Here is a 25,330-nt window from a genome sequence, read left to right as displayed (position 1 = left end):
TCATCTAGATGGCTGGCAGTCCTCAACTGTGCGTTTCTCCAGAAACTTCCTGCCCCGCACAGCTAAACTGTGGAATGAATTGTCGCCTGCGGTATTTCCGGACCGATACGACCTTCAAATCTTCAAGAAAAGAGCGTACACCCATCTTAAAGGCCAGCAACGCACCTCCAACACCTCTGGTGTTTCGGGTGTCCATGGGCGGCGGTGATCGCTTACCATCAGGCGACCTGTCTGCTCGTTTGCCTCCTATCCCATAAAAAAAAATGGAACTGCTAAATTTTTTTGACGATTTCAGAATTGGTCTTCATTATGGCCTCAAAAGTCACTATCAACAACGTCTTCGTAATTCTACGCTATAAAAATTCAACCTGAATGTGATACACATTTTTTGACATAAAAGTAAATAGTCTACATTTATTCTGCATTCTAGCACTAGATAGCTGCCTCATGCAATGTAAAACTTATTTAAATAAGACAGTGGAAGAATGTGGTCCCGACCAAGTAATGTAACTATGATAGAACCAGCTTCAGCCACAGTATAATAATAGTTATTTGTTATACAGGGGGGCAAAGTTGTATTTTAACGCCGAGTGTGGAATTGAAAAACGAGCAAGTGAAAGGATTCTATAGTTGAACCACGAGCGAAGCGAGTGGTTCGAGAATAGAATCCTGAACTTGCGAGTTTTTTAACACACGAGAAGTAAAATACATTTGCACCCGAGTGTAACACAAAACTTTTCCCCTCACTATAGCGAGGAAACTACAACGCAAAAAATGAGTTTATCACTGCTCCAGTTTTCTACAGGTGGTAAATCATCTTTATTACTAGATTCACCTACTTTTATCAATTTTAAAGCAGTTAATTTGACTTTATTCAAGGTCAAATTACTTTACCCACTAGTGGATAAAATGCGTTTTTACCCGCTGGTATTGAAGGACAAAACACGTGTTTCCGAGCTAGTGAGGGGAAAAGAATTATATCGTATATAGCCACCGAAACGCACCAAAAATCAAATATTGCCGAGGCCTGGTACCAATTGCAGTCGGCACGTCTGTAAAGCCCCTTATAGTTTTTTTTAAATGGCCAAATACAGATGTTATATCACAAACATCAGTGACTGAGAATTAAAAAAGAGGACTTTGCCGGCCTACACCGTGGCTTGCGTGGGCAACGGTCGCGCGACGGCGATGCGACGCATACGAAATCAAACCTTATATTATCGATATGGAAGTATGAGACGCAAGGGCGACGGTCGCGCGACCGTCGCCCACGCAAGACACGGCGCTAGTCTTGCAATGTTTGTATGAAATTCCATTATCAACCTCATGTCCTAGCCGCACCTGAAACGTCATACTTCGCGGCCAATTACATATAAAGCTCATAACATCAGTATTTCGTACCATGTTTGAGAAAAATGGTTATTTAGACATCAAACTTTTCATAATCATTTTCCATATATAACTGTAATTCAGGGAGGAAAACGAGGACCATGTTTTTGCGCCCTTTCCTCTTAACTGATATGCTTATAAAATATTATTCTTTTTGGTTTATTACGTAACGTAATATATTTGAGTTATTGGTAAATATCGATAAAACGTCTTAATCAAACAGTTGCTTAAAACATCAAACGAGTTATGTTTGCTCGAATGCTGATGGTCATACATTTATTTAAAATATTTTCTTTATAAATGTCAAATATTTGGTGATATATTGAGTGCAGTTCATAAATTAATGTAGTACTGATTTAATTATGTGTTACAAATGGCTTTACTTGAAAAACAGGCAGATGTCAATGTGTTTTAGGGTCATTAGAATGTTTTATTTTTGATAAAAGCCTCTAGAAGCGTCTTCTGACGTTAAATTATGTTTTACTAGCCTCAATTTACAACTAAATTTTGTAAGATATTCATGACTAAATATGGTTCTATACATGGTGAAATAAAAAAGATTGTTAAAATTTTGCATAGTGACTTATGAGGTCATAATGAACAACTTTTGTTATGGGACCAATGTTCAAATCGCAAAAAAAAATTGGCTGTATATTTCGACTGTCATGATACCGCTCATTTCTATGGACCAGTCAATTTTTTGCACGATTTCAGTATTGGTCTCATAATACGTATAAAAGTTGTTTATTATAATTATAACCTCAATAGTCACTATGCAAAGTTTGAACTTTTAATTTCACGCTGTATTTTATATCCCTGTACACTGACAGTTCTGTATCACATGGCATTAAAATCTTATTCATATCTTAGAAACATTTTCGAATGCGACACATATTTTTGTATTGGGTTGGTAAGAAAGTAATGAGCGATCGATTGAATTCCACATAAAATTTTTGAGAGAGTTCTAGAATCTTCTATGGTTGAAAGTATATAAAGGGCGAGTCGCACAGTTTCTCGTCAGTCATTCACTAACTGTCGCCGAGCTAATATAAGGAAGAAAATGGACGAATTAAAAGTGCATGTAAGGCATTGCTTACTATATGAATTTCAGTCTGGCCATTCAGCCGCCGAAGCAGTGCGTAATATATGTCAACGTGTTGCTCCTGAAGTTGTGTCTGAGGCCACGGCGAATCGATGGTTCCAGCGGTTTGTAGTGGCGACTTTTCATTATCAGATCAACCTAAGTCTGGTCGACCGGTGAAGATTGATGTAGCCAAATTAAAAACCTTAATTGAAGGAGATCCGAGGCTAACGAGTCGTACTCTTGCTACCGAGTTAGGCTGCTCTCATGTCACCATAGAAACACATTTACACGAGTTGGGAAAAAACTACAAATACAGTGTTTGGATACCGCACGAACTTGATAGAGATCAACTAAACCGCCGTGCCGATATCTGCATACAACTTCTGTCTTTTCGCCGCACATTCAACTGGTTGGACCATCTTATCACTGGAGATGAAAAATGGGTCTTATATATAAATCACACATGCAAACGTTAGTGGCTAGCTCCAAACGAAAAAGGAATAGAGGCACCAAAAACAGAGCCTCACCCGAAAAAAGTTATGCTGTCCGTTTGGTGGGATATTCATGGTATTATTTATTCACTGGGAACTCCTACCAAGTGGAATGACTGTTACCGCATCAGTATACTGTAATCAGCTTGAAAATTTAAACCAAAAAATCTGTCAGAATCGTCCACAGCATGCTAAAGTTTTTTTCTTACACGACAATGCTCGCCCACACATTGCAAAAGTGACTCGGCTAAAGCTATTGGAGCTAGGTTGGAAAGTGATACCTCATCCACCGTACTCTCCAGACTTGGCACCTACGGATTACGCATTGTTCAGATCGCTAAGCAATGCCTTGAATGAAAAAAAGTTCGATGATCAAGCCCATCTACGACAGTACATAGCTGAGTTTTTTGAATCTAAACCTAAGAACTTCTTCGCCGATGCTATTCATTCTTTACCAGAACGATGGAGACAAGTAGTAGATAACGAAGGCCGTTATATTTTTGATAAATGATTAAAATAATAAATTAAATAAAAATTACAATATTGGTTATGATTCGCTCATTACTTTCTTACCAACCCAATATTATGAACCTATTTCTAATTTTCATAATTAAATTTCTCAATTCCGTGGTTCATATGTCACTTATACATATTTTTGTTATATGCCTTGAAACGTGTCTGTGAATATTTTGCTCCACTTTCAAATATATTTCGTTTTCGCAGTGTGTAAGTCTGTGCCAAGTTTCAAGTACATTTTTCCATTTCTACGAAAATTGGATGTGAGTGCTGCGAAAGCTGTTCCCGATGCCGCTTTTATTTTAAAAACTTTTACGTTTTGTACTTTTTTTGTAGTGTACGAAATTAGGACAATAATACAAAGAGTTGTTCAAAAGTGGAGGTTTTAGCCCATTGCGGCATTTAGTCGCATCATCATCATTGGCCTTCGAGTCTATAACAGACTATACAAGCAGTGCCAAGTGGGCCGACAACGTTTTTCATGGTTATGTAAGCCACGGGAGCAACTAACACGACCACAACTCAGGCAGGTGAAGTGTGCACGTGGCGAACAGGTATCGCGCTGATGACGCTTGGCGCGCTTACTTGCGAGTGCCGCAAACCAAGCATTGTCGTGGATAGTACGTCCATCGAACGCCAGTTTGCGCCACTTGTCTCTGTCTTCGGCAAGCTCTTCCCAAGTGTGGACCGGGATGCTGAAGGCTTGCATGTCACGTTTGGTGCAATCTTTGTGTCGTAGTATTGGCCATCACATAGGTACTAAATAAATACTTGCTTCAACATCAATTTTCTATATCAAATCTTCTTTTCTTCCTACCCTTATCCCACGTTAATTGGGTTCGGTACAACATGTCTTCCTCTTACATTCTTCTCTATCTTTTGTCATCTCTGCACTCACTTGCCCCCCCCCCCCCCCCTTTTGCCCCTTACTCTCCCTCAACATTCATCTCTAACATTATTTTACCCTCCTCATCATTTGACCGTAAGACACTGGAAACCTGGGGTCCGAAAGGGGTAGGCAGAGCACATGAACTACCAAGTTTAAGTACTACTCTTGGCAAAAAGGGGTTGAAAGAAATCGAAATTGTGACATTAAGAATCGGGTATTCATCGGGTTAAGAATTTCACCACCCCCTTTCTTTCCGTGGGTGTCGTAGAAGTCGACTGTGGGATATGGGCTAAATTGTGGCGTAGGCGAGAGGCTGGCAACCTGTCACTGCAATGTCACAATTTGGATTTCTTTCAACCCCGTTTTGCCAAGAGTGGCACTGAAACTTAGTAGTTCATGTGCTCTGCCTACCCCTTTATGGGATACAAGCGTGATTATATGTATTTTATATGTATGTATGTAATGTACATACATACATACAACATACATACAATCACGCCTGTATCCCATAAAGGGGTAGGTAGAACACATGAAACTACTAAAGCTTCAGTGCCACTCTTGGCAAATAAGGGGTTGAAAGAAAACGAAACTGTGACATTGCAGTGACAGGTTGCCAGCCTCTCGCCTACGCCACAATTTAACCCATATCCCATAGTCGCCTTCTACGACACCCACAGGAAGAAAGGGGTGGTGAAAGGGGGGGGGTATGTAATGTATGAGGTGCTAAATGTGAAATATTACATAGTCAATAACATATCTTGTCTTATCTTATCTAATGGTATCCACAACGTATTTTAATTTTGTCTCATATTGAAATTCGAATCAGTCCTTCAATCAATTAAAACCTCAGTCTTGTATGTGTTTGACTCGGGACCACTTTAAAGCACGGCTATTTTCGGTCGCTCCATTGACCAGGCAATAAAGGGTGTGTACTTGCGAAGTTTCTTCGCTCTGATTAAATTTTCATGTTGTGTTCTGTTGGGATTAGACGGGGAATTAAATTTTGGGCTGTAGTATCTTAAGTAAGGTAAGATAAAAAAACGAACTTAAATTATGTGGAAACTTGAAAAAGTGGAAAATTATTGCGTTGGGACTTGAACTCGCGACCTTGGAACGATAGATACTCCAATGCTCTGCCAACTAAGTCATCAAGACTTCAATCAAGCCAGCAAATTTTTTTTTCATATAGTTAAAGTTATTCTTAAATCCCGCATCGATTGCAGACGTTTATGCTTGTCAAAAAGATTCGAATTTTCGAATTTAACGATAGCGAAGCCGCGTACATTACGTCAGAGGCCGGGAAAATGAGGATTTCCGGCCAAGTGGGTATATACGGCCGAGCGAGTGTGCGAGCGAGGCCGGATAGGGATACGAGGCCGGGAATCCGTTTTCACGCCGAGGCATGTATAGTGCTTTTCTCAAACATACAATGAAATAAAAAAATGCTCTAAAGGACAATTTTTTATAAAAAAAAGTTACTTTGCAGGCCTAGGCCTGAAAAATAATATAAAATCCCTTTACAGTCCTCTCGAGTTGTTGCGCCTAAAAAGCGATACTTCCCAGCCCATTTTAAGGAACGTAAAGACAAATTTCATTGCATGTTTGAGAAAAAGTATATTTTACAAAAGCAATAATGAATGTTTTACATAAGGACGATGAAGCGTCAGAATTACTCGTAAATTGCCTTTATCCCCAGAGATATCCTAGTTATATAATAAAGATATACGATTCCCAGCAGTATAAAATAATTGGCACAATACTTGTTTACCTCAGAAAGTGGGTCGTCCTACAACTTTTTTAATATCATCCAATTGAGATAGGTATTTCGTTTTCATTATTGTGAACAATATCCTCGGGCTAGATTAGTAATTTTGTTTCTGTTTGTTTGTTTTCCTTGTGTTGATCTGGACTGAAATTAAAAAGTTATTTAATAAGTCTAGATGATTTTAGGGTAAATTGTTTTTGCTAATGTTAACATGAAGATAATATAAAAACTAGTTTAAATAAATAATGTCGAAGTATTTATACCTTATTCCAAGGAAGGACATATTAATAATCTACTACTGTACATTGCTGATAATAAATAAATAAATATTATCGGGGACACCTTACACAGATCAACCTAGCCCCAAACTAAGCAAAGCTTGTACTATGGGTGCTAACTGCTAAGTGACAACAATACAAAATGTAGGTTTTCAATACACCAATACAACTGTTACAGTGAACATGCATCTTCTGGGCGAGCTCTTTCTATCGTAAGCCACGTCTTTGCTTTTGGCTAGTCTTCGGCCAAGAGTAATCCCATTTATAATTAAATAAAAAACCCCCGCCCCGTTTGGTGACGGGTTAAGAATATCACCACCCCCTTTCTTCCCGTGGGTGTCGTAGAAGTCGACTGTGGGATATGGGTTAAATTGTGGCGTAGGCGAGAGGCTGGCAACCTGTCACTGCAGGGTTCCCTCTATTTGGCATAAATTTAATTGTCCGAAACGATTTTCGCATAACAGACTTCGCATAATCGATTTTCGCCGAATGTTAATTTGGCAGAAAACTTATTTGTCATAATCGAAAATAATACTAATATTACTTTGTCCGGAAATAAGTTCGCATAATTCTGTTTACGCCGATTGTTTTTATGAATAAAATTAATTCGCATAATTGTATTTGGCATATTTCTTAAATTCAGAATATCCACCCATACTAAATGCTGTTAAGAGAGTCGGTTTGGTTAGGTTAGAACTGCGACCTCAACAAATAAAACATTTTGTCAAGAATTTCGGTTAGGTTAGGTTAGAACTGCAACATTAATATAGTAGTATTACCTATGATAAAAATTCTGCGTAGTAAATTTCCACTAAACCATGTTATGCAGAAATAATTTATGCATAAAAACCATTCGGCGAATAACCTTTATACATGAAATATATTCGGACAAACAAAAATATGCCTAGACAAATTATGCGTAACTATACTATGCCATAACAGATTATGCGAAAGGCGAATTATGCCAATATAGATTATGCCAAAAAGAATTCTCGATTGTAAAATTATGCCAAAACAAGGGGAACCGTCACTGCAATGTCACAGTTTGGATTTCTTTCAGCCCTTTTTTGCCAAGAGTGGCACTGAAACTTAGTAGTTCATGTGCTCTGCCTACCCCTTTGTGGGATACAGGCGTGATGTGTATATATGTAAAAAACAAAACATTTTACACTTTTTACTGGTACAAATATGTAGACATGATGGTACATGTTTTTTTGCAAAAAAATCTATAGGTATTTTGTTAATACCAGAATTTTATATATTTTCCACGTATGTATATATACTACTTCGTTTACTTTTATTGTAAAAAAGGAGCTGCAAGTAATAGTTCTCATAATAACCAGGGGGCGATTTTTGAATCTCGCATACGAGATTTTGTCACTAAAATACCAGTTGAAAACGGTGACTTGCTTATTATTTTCAGTGACAATTTTCTGAATTCGAACGCGTGAGACTCAAAAATCGGCCCGCTGGTATGGGTTACAAGTCTTTAATCTCTCTAAAACGTACCACAATCGAAACACTCAGTTTAATAAAGCGAAAACCGTTTTATTTCGTTCCACTGGTGTACTAAATACTGTAAAGATACTTCAGCTAACAGCAAGTTCCAAACGATCATTAATATTTTAAACGTGGAGTTCTTAATCCAAAGGTTTCACATTACCGCTCATTCACAAGGATGCTCTTACTGATTATTCGTATAAATTTCGTATTAAATACATAATTATGATAAAAGTCGTTAACGTAAGCGACAATTTGGTACCTTTTAGTCACAAATTTTAGCCGCCACCAGGGGCGGTTCACTCCGCGATTCTTTCGCCGAGCTACAAGTACTGTCAGCTGCAGAGAAAAATAGACCCCCTTGCATAAAAATTCGTATAGCAGGAGGTCTCATTTTCTCTGCAGCTAACTGTTCATGCCGAAGGCCGCGCACTCGCGGCCCAATCAGTGGTGACGACCTTCGCACGGCGCAATAGAACTCAATGTCTACTGCTCGCGTACGGTTCGTGTGAGAATTATGAACGGCGGCATTTTGTGAACATAAAAGCAGTGAGCCTTCTGTGCTTGTACTATTACATTCTGTGCCGCCACCCCGACTGAGTAATCGGTTCCATTCAAAACATCCAGAGCGGGACCCCAACAAAAGCGGGAAACAAAAGCCCACTATAAAGAGTAAGGGATCTTACCTTTTTATTGTGGCCTAACCTTTTTCAGATCCACTCGTTTAATAACCTTTTGCTGTAACGCATAAAATGCGATTTTACAACCCGCTGCGCGCCAATTTTGCCTTAAGGATGTAGACCGCGAGCCAAGAACGTTTCCATGACCAATCGCCCGAGCTACTTCGTATAGTGGTCAGCTATGAAGAATAAACCCTCAGGGGCGTCAGCTGTCGCTTTGTTAGTAGCTTTTAAGAATGGCTGTCACCGAATCACGCAAAAACCTTTAAATTCATTCATTGACTTTCATTTTAAACATTGTCAGGTGGTAGTTTAGAAACTATTATGAAGAAAACAAAATCCGTCAACAGTGGGCTATGTCAACATAGTGACATTGACACTTGACACTGACAACTTTATTGTAAGTTTTCTTTTCTTAATCCTCCTGAGTCCCGGGCCAATTTTTCCGATTTTGAATTTGGAACTTTCTTTTATTTGTTAAAGAGTTCAAAACTCGAATTTAATTTGTACTTGTACAAGTACGCGGGGACTCAGGAGGATAACGAAATAAAAAATAAAAAAAACTCTGTGTCTATTTCTGGTTTGATAAGTAACATTGTTACTCAGTGTCAATATTTCCTTGAACAGGCAATGAACGGCGAACTGTCACTGTCGGGCGACAGTTGTCATTGTTGTCAAATCGATCACTGGTCACATGAAATCGTAAAAATTAAAATTTTGAAAAAACCCCCGACCACGACACAGTAGACCGATTTTCATGAAACATGTCTGAGAACACTCCTGACTTCCAAACAAAAAAAAACTAACCACACTCCATTATGCAGAAAGCAATTCCTATACACTCTTAAAACCGGACCATACATATTCAATTACGTATCTTAGTCAAATCGGACGGGAAAATGTCAAGGAATTTTCTTGGAAAAGGTTTTAAAATGTCTGATTTCAATGGTGCTTTGTTCAGCGGGTATCTTTTAAAGTGGGTTAAATAAATACTTAATTGAGTAGGGGGAAAATACTGGGTCAGAAAGTTTTGTGGACTATGTCTATGTCAAAACTTTCTGACCCAGTATTTTCCCCCTACTCAATTAAGTATTTATTTAACCCACTTTAAAAGATACCCGCTGAACAAAGCACCATTGAAATCAGACATTTTAAAACCTTTTCCAAGAAAATTCCTTGACATTTTCCCGTCCGATTTGACTAAGATACGTAATTGAATATGTATGGTCCGGTTTTAAGAGTGTATAGGAATTGCTTTCTGCATAATGGAGTGTGGTCTGCGTATTTCGCTCTCGTGTAGTAGGAGACACGTTCTAAGGAATATTCAAAGTCATCTGTTATTTATTTTTTATATGAATGCCACATAATATTCACATCGATCATTGCATTTTTTTACCATGTCTGTGGCAAAGAGGCGTATACTCCGCCTGATGGAAAGCTTTTACCATAACCTATGGACACCTGCAACTCAACGGGTGTCACAAGCGCGTAACCGATCCACACACATTGTATACTCTTTTTTTTTTAATTATTATAAATGGGCTTACTCTTTTTGAAGAACCCGTACAGTAGTAGTATAGCAATTAGGTTTCCTCTGTGAACTTCGCACTATTGTAATGCAATAAGCCAACAACAATTAAATTCTAAGAAAAAAACGCTCTAATATGTATTATGTCTTTCCAACATAGTAGGAAGAAAACTCCAGTAGAAATTCTGATACCTACAAATCATCATTGCACTTGAAGTAGTCCCTCCCGTGGAATAAAGCCACATAATACTTGTATTTATCACTTAAATAAAATTATGTTACTGATGTTATGTACCTGAATAAAATTACCTAAATGGTCACACGCCGAGGTATTCCCGATGAACTACCTACAGTATGGGGTTCTTCAAAAAAGCAGTGTTCAAGTTTCTAAAGGGTCCATAGGTTACGGTGACGAATTTCCATCAGGCAGACCGTATACCTGTTTGCCACCGACGTGGTATAAAAAAAATAGCAAATTCTAAAAGAAATAAATTGTAATCAAATATTTTTCTCAAGTTTTTTCTTATCGCAAATAAATAAGAGGTGAGAGTAGATATTCCTTAAAACGTATCTCAAACCATTGGTTCCTTCACCCTCTTTCTAATTCAAATTCCCGATTGCCATTATCTCTGAATTCCTTTTTTAATATTTAAGTTTTCATAACTCAGCTGAAAGCTATTGTTTTACGTACCTACAGGTGCAGCGTAAATGGCGAATACTTATGCATAGCTCGGAGCGGAAAATTTGAATTTCACATTTTTCCATGCTGTCTTCTGATATTTTGCAGAGGTGACATACATTTCAAATTTTATGCGCACTGTTTTGTGTATCACAGGGAAGTAGTGCAGGAATTCTGTTTATTCAGCTTTAATAAATGAATACAGACAGAAAAAGCACAGATATTTGGGGTATGAATAGATTTTACGGAAAGAAAAACAGAACGGAGCGGTAATAATTATTGAAGATTTTTTTTTGTATCATCGAAAATACCAGTTACGGTTCGAATCCCGGTAAAGGCATTTATTTATGTGACGAGCACAGATATTTGTTCCACATGGATGTTTTCTATGTATATTTTATATGTATTCATATATATATATATATATGCTCCTCCATCTACAATCAATATAAAATAATATAAGTACCTACGCGTAATTGACTTTAAATGCAGAACTATTTAATAAACTTAAATTACTGTTACGCGTAATAAAAGCGTATTTCCGTTTATATTCATTTCTCATTTAACGAATAGCCGTTTTTCTCCTAATAAACATCGATACCGTTGAATATGCAACAGAGGAATAAATTTCAATGTGTGGAAAATCGATTTTAGGCAAATTGGTCATTAACATTGGAAATTACAATTCAAAATGATAATTTGCAAGATCCTCTACTATCCGTTTTGATATAAAAATAAAAAAAAGATATGGGGGGACACCTTACACAGATCAACCTAACCCCAAACTAAGCAAAGCTTGTACTATGGGTACTAGGCGACGATATACATACGTTTATAGATAAATACATACTTATATACATAGAAAACATCCATGACTCGGGAACAAATATCTGTGCTCATCACACAAATAAACGCCCTTACCGGGATTCGAACCCGGGACCGCGGCGTAGCAGGCAGGGTCACTACCGACTGCGCCAGACCCGTCGTCCACACACATGTCGGTCGGACATTTTAAAATACTTTACTTTTTAGCACAAGCGTAACGGCTCAGCCACGACATCGGTCTAAGCGCGGCAGCGGTGAGCGGCGGCCATACATTGTAGCGAGACACAGCGATGGGACTTTTCATTCGCACGTATGGCTGCCGCTCACCGCTGCCGCGCTTAGACCAATGTCGTGGCTGGGCCGTAAGGCCTGTGTGGCGCTCATATTGTGCGTGCAGCGGGGCGGGGCGTGCGGCGTGCATACGAGTATATTCATATTCATTTCATATTCATTTATTCAATGCAACCATGGTATTTTACAGAGGTGTTTACAGATTGTAGGTACAAACATGGACCCCACTAGGGTGTAGCATTTTTACATATATTATAAATAGTACAACAAAACAAAACAAAAACAACATGCACTTACAGCTAAGTTTGGGCTCCTAGGAAGTCATGCAAGGAATATGGGCACAAATTCAGTAGATAGGACTTTAGTTTGCTTACAAAAATTTTGTATTTTCTCTCGCTTAATATATTTTGAGGAATTTTATTAAAAATCGTCATAGCCATTGCATGAGGTCCTTTATTGAACATTTGCAGCGTAGCAGGGACATTCATAAAGACTATTTCGTTGGCGCAGGTTATACGTTTCTGAACTATGGTATTTATTTTCTTCGAATAGATTAACGTTTTTTTTAACAAATTTGCAGGTTTCTAAAATATATAAGGCTGTCAGCGTTAAAATCTTTAGATTAGGGAAGTGAGGCTTGCAACTTTCCTCATCGTTTATATTTACAAGTTCTCTTATACATTTCTTTTGTAAAAGTATCAAACAATCGAAGCTCATACAAGTGTCCTGAGTCGACGCTGGATAATGGACGCACGGTCACACGCCCCGCTTACTCAGACCTTACACCAAACGCCGCGAAAAATGTTATCCACTGTATGGTAAACAGCACCTTAGAGTAACCGTTTACTAGAACCAAAAAATCTTCTAAAATGATAAACATTCATCGTATGAGCTCTTGGAGAATGAATGAATTAATTAATGAATGAATGACTTCATTGCGATAAAAATGTTATACATCAGGTGGTACATTATTTCCTCTTTATTCGTCTTTCGTCTTAAGTTAGGCTGTTTATAATGTACAAAACAATATAAATAACATATAAACACATTATAAAAAACCTAACCTAGGGTGCCGCCAGCAGCGGGGCAGGGCCCAAGCCTTAGGGCTGCAGAGAGAGGAACCGTCGGACTATCCGCGCTGTGTCCAAGATCACCGCCTTCTACATCTGGCCCTTGATCCAGCCACCTAGCGCTCTCGCAGCAGGCAGGGTCACTACCGACTGCGCCAGACCGGTCGTCGAATAATGTACTCTTAAGAGAGAGTCTCTTAAGAGTACATTATTCGACGACCGGTCTGGCGCAGTCGGTAGTGACCCTGCCTGCTGCGCCGCGGTCCCGGGTTCGAATCCCGGTAAGGGCATTTATTAGTGTGATGAGCACAGATATTTGTTCCTGAGTCATGGATGTTTTCTATGTATATAAGTATTTATATATTATATATATCGTTGTCTGAGTACCCACAACACAAGCCTTCTTGAGCTTACCGTGGGCCTCAGTCAATCTGTGTAAGAATGTCCTATAATATTTATTTATTTATTTATTTATAATATTAATCTCTTTATTTATTTTCTTTCTTAGGCTAGGCTGTTTATAATATGAATATAAAAGTAAAATACAAAAACGCATACAAAACAATATAAAACACATATAAACACATTATAAAAAACCTAACCTAGGGTGCCGCCACCAGCAGCGGGGCAGGGCCCAAGCTGCCGGTGGTTAGGGCTGCAGAGAGAGGAACCGTCGAACTATCCGTGCTGTGTCCAAGATCACCGCCTTCTGCATCTGGCCCTTGATCCAGCCACCTAGCGAGAGTCTCTTAAGATGTTGGTCGAGACTCTTCGCTATGAGACCGTTCGCTGAAACGACTATCGGAACAATGATCGTTGATTCAACATCCCACATGGCGGTTATCTCGTGAGCCAAGTCTAGGTACTTACTGGACTTGTCCTTCTCGGCTTTCACGAGATTCTCATCATGGGGGATGGTGATGTCAACGAGCACTGCCCGGCGTTGCAGTCGATCTATTATCACAATGTCAGGTTTATTGGCTACAATAGTCCTGTCAGTGATAATAGATCGATCCCAATAGAGCGTGGCACGACCATTTTCGAGAACTGGCGCAGGTAAGTACTTGTAGTACGGTACTTCGCGGTCCACAAGGCCGTATTGAAGAGCAAGTTGCTGGTGAATAATCCTGGCTACGAGATTATGTCTGTGCAAGTACTCGCCGTTAGCAAGATGAGAACAACCGGAAATAATATGCCTGAGTGACTCTCCGGGACGGCGGCATGCCCGACAAATGTCGACCGTACCGTCCTTCAGGATATATTTCCGGTAGTTGTTCGTCATCATAACTTCGTCCGCAATTGCACAGGCAAAACCCTCGGTTTCTCCGAAGAGGTCCCCGAATCGTAACCAGTTCACCGATGCGAGCAGATCTACATCGGGTCCCGTGAGGGCCTTGTAGAACCGCCCGTGTAGCTGCTTGCTCTCCCATACCGCCTTGCGGTCCGCAGTACTTAGTACCACAGGTTTGCGCCAGTTCTGTTTCGCCAAGGAGAGCGGCGTGAGGTTTCCGTCCACTGCCACCACATCACGATGCATCCCGCACTCGTTGTTAAGGAAGTAATTCCTGAGATTGTACACCTCACGGTTGTGGAGATCTTTGGCGTTTAGGAAGCCTCGACCTCCGCACTTCCGTGGGATGTACAATCTCATAACAGACGAGCGCGGGTGTAACATACGGTGTGTGGTAAGCAGTGAGCGGACCCTCCGATCCAGGGCGTCCAGCTCAGTCTGGGTCCACCGTAGTATGCCAAAGGAGTATATGAGTAGAGGCATTACCCAGGCGTTAAAGGCGCGCACTTTGTTGCCTCCTGACAAAAGACTGTTAAGGACTTTTGTCAGCCGACTGAAAAAGCGCTCCTTCACCGACCGTCTAATGCCAACATCCTCAATACCCAACGACTGTGACATACCAAGGTACTTATAGGTTTCTGATTCAGAGATAGATCTGAACGACATCGTCTCAGAAAGTTGTAAATTTTCTGAATTTACAACCTCCCCCGCTGCACATGCATGACCGCACACTTATCGACACCAAACTCCATTCTGATGGCGGTACTGAAAACTTCTGTGGTTTTCAATAGCACCATCAGGTCTTGGGTGTTCGGTGCAAATAGTTTGAGATCGTCCATGTACAGAAGGTGAGAGATGACTTCACCCTCTCTCCGAAGCCGGCAACCTAGCCCAGAATCCTTCAGCAGCGTGCTGAGGGGATTCAGAGCTAGGCAGAACCATAATGGACTCAAACTGTCACCCTGGAATATTCCTCGCTCAATCCTTATGAAGTCCTGCGGGCCAGGGGGCCATCCCTGCCTCCTGGTTGACGAAGGACTGTGGTCCACTGCCTCATACATGCAGCCAGGAAGGATATTAAAGCTGCATCAAGTTTATACAGCTCCAATACCCTTCTCAGCCATGAATGAGGCACCGAATCATAGGCCTTCTTATAGTCAATCCAAGCGGCCGAAATGGCCCCCTTGTTCCGCCGAACTTGTTGGCAGATGGTCATGTCTATGAGGAGGAGCTCTTTAGTACCACGGGACCCAACCCTACATCCATTTTGAGCGGGAGCCAGAATGTTGTTAGCGACAATATGCGCGTTAATTTTTGCTCTCAAAATGGATGTAAGGAGCTTGTAAAGTGTAGGCAAGCACGTGATGGGTCTGTAGTTTTTTGCTTCCGTGGTACTACCGGACTTATAGAGCAGGAAAGTAACACCAGTTGTTAGGGAAGGTGGGAGAGAACCAAGATCGAGGGCTTGTTGAAATTGCGTTGCCAACAGCGAGTGCGAGCATCGAAACCATTTTAGCCAGAAGTTGTGCAATCCGTCCGGTCCAGGACTTTTCCAGTTCTGGGCCGTACGGGTAGCACAACTTACGTCGTCGGGGCTGATGGTGATAGCCCCCATAGGCTCGATGCTCTCGCACCCGCGTTCGACAACGGTCATCCACTCACCCTCCGTGTGTTCGACGGGCACCGACCAGATGCTACGCCAGAAATCAGACATGGCAGTAGCATCCGGCAGCCGCACGTCAGACACACGAGGGTCGGTTTCCTCCCACCTTCGGTATACTTTCCTTTGGTCGCTTTGAAAAAGACGATTCTGCTGGAATCGGTCCACACGCTTTCTGTAGCGGCGAATACGGCTTGCCCATGCATAGACTTTCTGCTTCAGGAAGTCGATGCGCTCTGTGACATTGGCCAAATAGTCGCGGGGCCTGATGTCCGTCCCCGCGAACGCCTGGTTCACAAAGCGCATTACTCGGGGGCGATTATTACCCCTCTGAAGCAGATCAGCTTTGCAATGAGAGTCCTAAACGAGTTGATACGACGCTCGATCCGTACTTGCCATGCAGGGACACCTTCGGCGGTCCTAGTTGCACGGTCAGCGTCCGGAAACTTGACTCGAGCAACACGGCACGCCGCGATGGCCCCGCAGTACATGATCGAGTGTGTATCATCTAGATCTTTACTAGCCCGCATATATGGATCTAGTAAAGCATTTAAGGCTCCTATTAGCGCTAGATTGCATCTATTCATGGGCAGACGTGGTAATCGTGGCCTAGGATTGCTTGTGGAGCGATACTGCGTAATCGCCTCTTCCAAAGACCTCCTCAGTTGCTCATTGGCAGGCTCACTCTCGCTCTGACTCGCGAAGTCCCCGCCGTCGTTACCGGAATCAACCCGCGGCGCCTCCGGTGCCAGGTCGGGTTCGGGCACCGGGTCCGGCGACATGGCGGGCAAATCCCGCCCCGAGGCAGGGTCCGCGCGAGTAGCGAGAGCCTCCTGGCGGAGCCGATCAAGTGTGGCGTCATCCAACCGCTTTGACCGCTGAATGACGCGCACCTGATCCGATAGCCGCTGCTCCGATACGGTGGTGGATGGCTCGAGTGCCTGAAACAGAGGCAGCATTCTCGAACGGTACGCGGATAGCCGGGTTCCCCCCTCTGTGGCCCCGTAATAGGCGCGCATGACATTCTCGTTTATTTCTCGAGTCCATGTCATGCGACGCACTACACCACCGGCAGCGGGAGCCGTGGGCGGGGCAGGATGTCCCGCAGGCCCCAAGCGTGCCGGCAGCGGTGGCCGCCCTCGTCGCGCAGGTGGTGGCGGCGGCGGCGGCGGCGGCCCGCTCTCGTCGCTGGACCCGTCGGTGTCGGGCGCCGTGGCGAACTCGTCGCCCGACGACGATGCGGACGGGGAGCTGGACGAGGCGGGCGGGGATGGTGGGCGTGCGTTTCTTTGTGCCGCTTTGTTGCGTGACCTCGTTAACATTTTCACAAATTTCACAATGCACTTATCGCCGTTTGACAGTTCATGCTGATATCCGTGTATTTAGATAGTATAGTAATTCGTTGGATGTTCTAATGTTATAATATTTATTATTATTGAGTAGCAATACATGTTTAGCCAAAAATGGCATGCAAAATTATATCTTATACCTAAACTTATACTTAAACAAATAAATATTAGGCCATATTTAAAAATAGAAAATTTCTATTGACAAAAGGCATGTTATAACGTATTGAATGTTTATATAAATAGACAAAGTAAATTAAGTTTCTATGTATAAATAAGTAGGGCTCTCTCAAAAGCAACTTGTATGGTAATAATTAAAAAAAAATCGGTTGAGTCTGACGGCGCTAACACATCATGGTATTTTCTAAGCGTGGCAATGTTAACACATTGAATTTATTATGAAAATTGACTTAATACTGCTTACCTACCTCTACATATTCAAATCAGTGTAAAATTAACTTGACGAAGTTTGTTAATGAATGAATTCTGTAAATTATTATTCCTAGATTTGTAAACATCTAATCATATTGAAATTTTTCTTAATTAGTTTCTGAAAAACTTACAAAAAAAAACAAAACCAGAATCGGTTATAAAAATATGTGACTACCTACTATTTAACCTCATTTTAAAAACATCATGGATATTATTATATTGACCGGGATATAGACCGTGATTACCTTTTTGATTTTTGTCGTGCGTCGAAATATCGGGAGCTCGACAAAAATCAAAAAGGTAATCACGGTCTATATCCCGGTCAATATAAGTCTAATGAAAATAACCGTGAATCATTCAAAACTCTTATCATGGATATATAATATAAGAAAAATATAACAAAACAAAACATTTTAAAGTACAATGTCGTTCACGAGTCCGTCTACATTTGAAAACAAAAGTAATTTAGAATGCGAAGCGAATGCATTTTAATCTAGCACTGAAAACAAAAACAGACGAAATAATTTAAAATAAAATATCAGAGGTCACATTCATACGTTAATTTTTTTTTCTTGCGAATGCTTGTGACAGACACAAAGAAACTTAAATAATAGTATATAAAAGAGTCGTGGTAATGACTAGCTTTGATATAAGATTATTTGATTACTTCATCTGGCTATTTGGTTTAAAAATAAATACAAATTAAGTAAATGAAATAACACTATATAATAAAATATCCAAATAGCTGTAATTAGTAAAAGTCGCAGATTTTTGTGTATTTTAATAATAATTATAAAACAGAAATTAATATGATTTTACGATAAACATGATTAACGTCTTATATTTACTGTAAATAAGCTTCACAAACCTAATGTCTCATTTGAATTCCATCAAATGCCGTTTGGTCTTTAAAGCGCTCCCCGAGTATTTTACCCAGTTTTAACGCTTAAGACTGGCAAAAGCCGAAATAAAAAGGCCGAATCCCAAGTGTCCTCCAAACTCGGTTAAATAGTATTGAGCACGAAGGGTTTTTTGCCTTGATTTATCTATTAGCCTGAAAAGATGGTTGCTTAATGAATTGTCTCGACCGTTTACCAGTTTTTGTTGTCAAACCTTTATCAAACGAGATTTCCTCATTTATACTTTTATTCTAGACTTTGCGACTGAAAAGGTGCTTTTTGGAAAAAAAGAATCCAATACAGATAATGGAAAAAAAAGTATTTTATAAGGTGGAAGCTTATTTTATTTTCAATAATCCCTTTCACGTGTACACGTTGAAATTTTGAATACAAGCTGATCAAACTCAAGTTAAAACCTTTTAATAATAGGTATCTGTATCAATTTATTGTTTAATTTCCGTAAACAAACCATTGCATAACATTTTAAAAACGGTTTTCTTCCTTTAAATACAATCAAACGTCCGCCCACTGACGAGTAAAGATCGTATTATTTTTCAAATATTGTTTGTTTATTTCTTATTTCAAGCTTGACGATCGCTTTGATGTAGTTGGTAGTGACGCACTTGTTAAGCCGTAGGATTTTGTTTCAAACACCGGTAAGGGCATTTATTTGTGTAATGAGTAATAAAATAAGTGTTTCTATATCGTTGTCCGAGTACTCTTAAAACAATCCATTTTGAGCTCACTAGTGAATCCGTAAAATAATGTCCTATTCGTATTTATTTGTTTGCAATCTCAATATTCTTTGTAATTTTGTCTAGATCGCTTTCTTTTCTACGTACAAGTATGAAAACAACACAACCGCGAGTGAACTAAATGACATCTTGATTTAAAAAACCGGCCAAGAGCGTGTCGGGCTACGCTCAGTGTAGGGTTCCGTAGTTTTCCGTATTTTTCTCAAAAACTACTGAACCTATCAAGTTCAAAACAATTTTCCTAGAAAGTCTTTATAAAGTTCTACTTTTGTGATTTTTTTCATATTTTTTAAACATATGGTTCAAAAGTTAGAGGGGGGGGACGCACTTTTTTTTCCTTTAGGAGCGATTATCTCCGAAAATATTAATATTATCAAAAAACGATCTTAGTAAACCCTTATTCATTTTTAAATACCTATCCAACAATATATCACACGTTAGGGTTGGAATGAAAAAAAATATCAGCCCCCACTTTACATGTAGGGGGGGTACCCTAATAAAACATTTTTTTTCATTTTTTATTTTTGCACTTTGTTGGCGTGATTGATATACATATTGGTACCAAATTTCAGCTTTCTAGTGCTAACGGTTACTGAGATTATCCGCGGACGGACGGACGGACGGACGGACGGACGGACGGACGGACGGACGGACGGACGGACGGACGGACGGACGGACGGACAGACAGACATGGCGAAACTATAAGGGTTCCTAGTTGACTACGGAACCCTAAAAAAGTGAAACATAATATACAATAATATGCATAGTTCTCAAACTTTTTTATGTACTGATTTGTAATAGACGAAGGACTGTTCAGTAAGGGTCCACATCTAGCATCTCGCGAGCGTAGCGTCGGGCCAACTGTATGGCAAAGCGTGACGCCGTGTCGGCGCGACGTCGACGCGGCGTCTTTTTCCATACAGTTGGCACGACGCTACGCTCGCGAGACGCTAGAGATGTGGGATAACCCTAATTGTGAACTTTGCTAATGCTTGTTTTGTTCTTGTGTAAGTTAAGCATAGGTACTGTAAGAGGTTTCGCATTCAGAATGAAACCTTTTACAGCAGTCATGGTCGCTGACTGGCAGTCCCTGATTTAAAATTGGAACAGTATAAAAAACGTCAAGGAAAACAGACACTTCAAAGGGGCATTCATATAGAAGCAGCGATTGAGAGTGAACGGTTGTACTTAGCTCCTAAAATATAAAAAAATATTGATTCAAAACGTTGTTTAAATGTTTGGATGCTCTCCACTGATAGGCCGACTCTCTTACATGGTGGAGGCACTAACGTCTGAAAGTTTCCCCTAGTTTCGGTTTCAGAGTTTTCAGACAACGAACCCCGACCTCACAGCGCGAGGAAGCGCATGCCAAGCGATAAGCCAAACGCGCTTTAAGAAGAAGGAAAACAAAGTGACCATCGTCGCCGATACGAAGAGCTATTCCGGGTGATATATTTCTTATTATCTAATACTCATTATCACCCATTCCGTAGTTAAAATATAGCTGTGCAGAATTGACGTAAAAATGGAATGCGAGACATTCAACAGAGCAACGGGCGATCAAGATTGTGTTGTTCAAGAAACTCTACGACTCCTCTTCGATGACCATGGGCGTCGACGCAAATTGCGTGAACATCAGCTCCATCATACCTATATACTTAATCATACACATATGCAGTAAATCTTCCTAGATATGTAGGTTACATTAGATAGGCAATGTAAATTTAGTTTCAATCTTTTAATTATACATTATATTGTAGAACTTACGGAATAATTGTTTAGTGAACTAAAATGTACATTATTTCAAAGGAAAAAGGACTTGTGACAGAAAATGTCATTTGCCTATCCCTAATGTTAAAAAGGATAATTATTTGTAAATAACCACATAGAACTAATTATTTTGACGCAATATATAACATGTAGAATACTATACATATTATTTATGCAATGTTTATATTAGAATAAAAACTATTTGATAGGCTTATTTATTCCATAATGTTTTCCTATAGCTACCAATAAGGTTAAGTTATATGAAAATATGTAAACTGTGGAATAAAACACACCCCAAACTGTAAATATTTAATAAATAGATACAATCGTTTAAAGTTATAGAGTAATGTCACAACACCCTTATAATTTCCTGACTACAAAGAACAACATTCATACACATTTCTTTTACATGTATCAAGACAAGGCCGACTAGATGACCAAAATGATCCAGCTGCTCACGGTGTGGCGGGATGGCTGGCGGTCATATGCAACCCCCACTTCGTCGTCATCACCAACGTGCAGCACACTACAGCTGTAGCAATCTTCATGAGCCGTTCGGGCTCCACTTCACTTCGCAACCGGCGCGGCGGGAAGATTGGCGGCCATGAGAAGCCCCCACTTCAACGCCACCGCCAACAAGAATCGGCATCTTCAAAATTTATTATGTTTTTTCATGTGAAATAAACGTTTTGCCTTGTTTTTTTACTTGAAGTTAGGAGAATTTGCTAACAGCTGTCATGTCAATGTCATCTAGTCATGGCCACAGACAATTAGCTGTCAGAAAGTTCAAAATAAAAGGGTTTAGTCGATGGGCAGGGGTTAGGTTTTTGCCATTGGTTTTCCTAACCATAGTCCATATCTGACTAATTTGCGAGGACCTTGGCTATAGTCCAACTATCCAAATTATGGCGGTCTCAACCGTGGACTAGGCAACCACGCAAAGAGCGTTAGATGTTGGCTACCTTGAATGAGGCTGTCACTATTGGGTGTTAGGAGATTTTTTTTTTTTTTGTGTGTAGGGGGGCCTGGCTTAGGTAGGGCCAACCGGTAGTTAGGGTAGAATAGGATAGGATAGGGTGTAGTATTGTGAACAATGGCTGCTTCTAACATAAGGGGGAGGGATATGTAAGAGGTTTCGCATTCAGAATGAAACCTTTTACAGCAGTCATGGTCGCTGACTGGCAGTCCCTGATTTAAAATTGGAACAGTATAAAAAACGTCAAGGAAAACAGACACTTCAAAGGGGCATTCATATAGAAGCAGCGATTGAGAGTGAACGGTTGTACTTAGCTCCTAAAATATAAAAAAATATTGATTCAAAACGTTGTTTAAATGTTTGGATGCTCTCCACTGATAGGCCGACTCTCTTACAGTACCTATCAGTTACTTTCTTGACTTGAATCTTCTTTAATTGATTTTACAACTACTTTCTGGTTCTACGCATATCTACGCAAGTCTAAAAATACCACCCACTTCAAAGATTGACTACAACACTTTCAATGTCTCAGATGCTCTTTACAGACACAAACCAATTTGTGCTTTCAGAAGAATAGTAAATAAAACCTACAAAAAGAACAAAGGACCAAACACTTTCAACATAACTGTTAGGGTTTCATTAATGATGTCGAAGCAATTCCATTTATAAAGAAACTATTCAAACCTCGTATTATACTCAATCGTGAACTTGCAAAAGCAACCGTTGGTGATGGCAATAGACTATAACTTAGCATTTAAAGTTAAAGTTTGATGAGTGGAAGTCTGGAGTTGTTTTTATTCAATTGGTACAAAGAGAAGTAAGGAGCTAGGTTATTCTTTCCGTTGAAAGAGTTTTCTATAAAATATACCTTTTTATGCTAAACCGTCAAACGATTGAAATTACTTTTGTATAGTATTTTGTTTCGAACGTGAACTAGTTGGAATTAATTCCTTTGTTAGTATTTATACTTTACTTGATCGTTGAGCGCTGGTGGCCTAGCGGTAAGAGCGTGCGTCTTTCAATCCGGAGGTCGCGGGTTCGAACCCCGACTCGTACCAATGAGTTTTTCGGAACTTATGTGTGAATGTCATTTGATATTTGCCAGTCGCTTTTCGGTGAAGCAAAACATCGTGAGGAAACCGGACTAATTAAAATGAGGCCTAGTTACCCTTTGTGCTGGAAGGTCAGACGGCAATCATTTTAGTAAAACTAGTGCCTACGCCAAATTTTGGGATTAGTTGACAGCGGACCCCAGGCTCCCATGAGCCGTGGCAAATGCCGGGATATCGCAAGGACAACGACGACTTTACTTGATCGTTGATGTCAAACTCATGTTGCTTTTAGAAAGTCATATTTTTATGTTCTTAATTACCTGGTTGTTCAGAGTGTTCAGCTATTATTGTATCTACCTAGACATATTTATTATATTTATATGCCTAACCGAATGATATTTTTTGGTTAAACACTTTATCAACTATTTTTTTATTAGAGTTGCACTTAAAGATATTTATTTCATATTTATACAGTAGATTGACAAACACTATAAAATTTCAGAGTTCAAATAACTTTACTTTCAACGTTAAAGAAACTTTCAGACAAAAAATCTTTAAATGTCATTCTCACAGAAATTACTTTTTAAAAAACTCTTGAAAATGTCTTCTACACGAAGACAAAACAAGCAACTACTTGTGAAACTTAGCACATCGTTCGAACAATTGTAAAAGTAGTCGAAACTAAACATTAGCGACAAATAAAAACCGATTTAAAGGGACTCAACACAAGTTAGAACAAAAATCAAAGTAGCGTCAAGGCCATTAAATTTTATTGCTAGCTTGTAACAAAGAATCAGAAGCTATAAAACGAGGTTTTCTAAACAAAGAGGAATAAGGAACAATGATGGTTGATATTTAGAAAAGATAATAGGATATATAAAGATAATATTGGTAGCTAGTATTAATAATGTAGTTTTTTTTAAAGGCGCAATTATTTTTACCAAAAATAATAGCACATGTCATATATTAACGTACATTTACAATCCATACTAATATTATATTTAAATGGGAAAGTGTGTGTCTGTTTGTTTGTCTTTCACAGCAAACGGAGCGACGAATTGACGTGATTTTTTTAGGTGGAGATAGTTGAAGGGATGGAGAGTGATATAGGCTACTTTTCGAGCGAAGCCGCGGGCAAAAGTTAGTAAACACATAATCATACAAATATTACATCATTTTTCACCGAAAAAATTAGTAAGTTGTCACTGACGTATCATTAAATAAAATTAATTAATAAATTTCAAAACACATGACACAAATGTTGAGTCTAAATATTCAAAATAAATATACTTACATGTCCATCCAAACGCCAATCACCTGAAACAAAAGAATATCAGTTTCAGCACGTTTTAATGTCATCCTACCATCAACATTAATGGAAAATTGCCGCATCGATATCACCTAATGGTATGTCAATGCGATCCCGGTTAGGCCGATTCCGATAAAAAAATATTAAAGTAATGATATTGTACAGTCACTGACTTTAATTGTTGATCCAATTCTAGCTCATTTTATATTGGCCACGTCATAGTTTAACTATGAAATAACAAAATAATAGTGACATCTAAATGGCTCAAAAATGAAATAAACCTTGAAGCATTCTACGCACACTGGAATTCCCATCTTTCTCTTGCACTGCTTTTGTGCTAGCCAATCAGCGTGAGCGATCGCTGATGTCGCATAAAAACAAGCGAAGCTCCAAATACTCAAAAGTCGCAAATATTTACTGCTCATCTTAGTTGCAAGACGAGTTGGCACTTGCGCTGGTGACAATAATTCCTTAGGAGTCTAGAAGACAGTTTTTCGCAGAGAAAAAAAATGATTTTTTTTTTTTTTATATAAAGAGTGTTGTTGGAGTTTGGAGCAAATGCTCCATTCTATCCAAGATCGAACGCCTTCGGGACATCCCGGCGAAGGGACATCCCGCCGAAGGGACATCCCGCCGAAGGGACATCCCGGGAAGGGACATCCCGAAAAAAAAAATTAAATGTTGTCTCAATGGCACTAATAAAGAAGATAAATAGAGAGACTAAAGCGTTTCTTACTATAAGCGATTGTCAACCTAAATAGGCTTTCTGGTCGGCGGATATAAAAACCTCCAAAAGGCCTTCGTCAAAACGGTCTGTGGATATCTTTTGAAGACCTATAGCTATATAAGGTCCTA

The 25,330-nt window shown here is 39.8% G+C and overlaps 1 protein-coding gene across 1 annotated transcript in view; it reads right to left on the bottom strand.

Annotated features, from left to right (window-relative positions):
- The window catches only part of LOC125232428 (hemicentin-1), a 380,757-nt gene extending 356,233 nt beyond the window's left edge, over positions 1 to 24,524 (bottom strand). Inside the window, exon 1 of the mRNA XM_048138084.1 lies at positions 24,461 to 24,524. The gene's annotated coding sequence lies outside the window, so the exon portion shown is untranslated. The remainder of the gene's footprint in view (positions 1 to 24,460) is intronic.
- Between the last annotated feature and the right edge of the window lie 806 nt (positions 24,525 to 25,330).

Source organism: Leguminivora glycinivorella, chromosome 13, assembly GCF_023078275.1.
Source record: "Leguminivora glycinivorella isolate SPB_JAAS2020 chromosome 13, LegGlyc_1.1, whole genome shotgun sequence".
NCBI lineage: Eukaryota > Metazoa > Arthropoda > Insecta > Lepidoptera > Tortricidae > Leguminivora > Leguminivora glycinivorella.
Note: the sequence above shows the minus strand (reverse complement) of the source record. Positions and strands in the feature narration are given on the sequence as shown.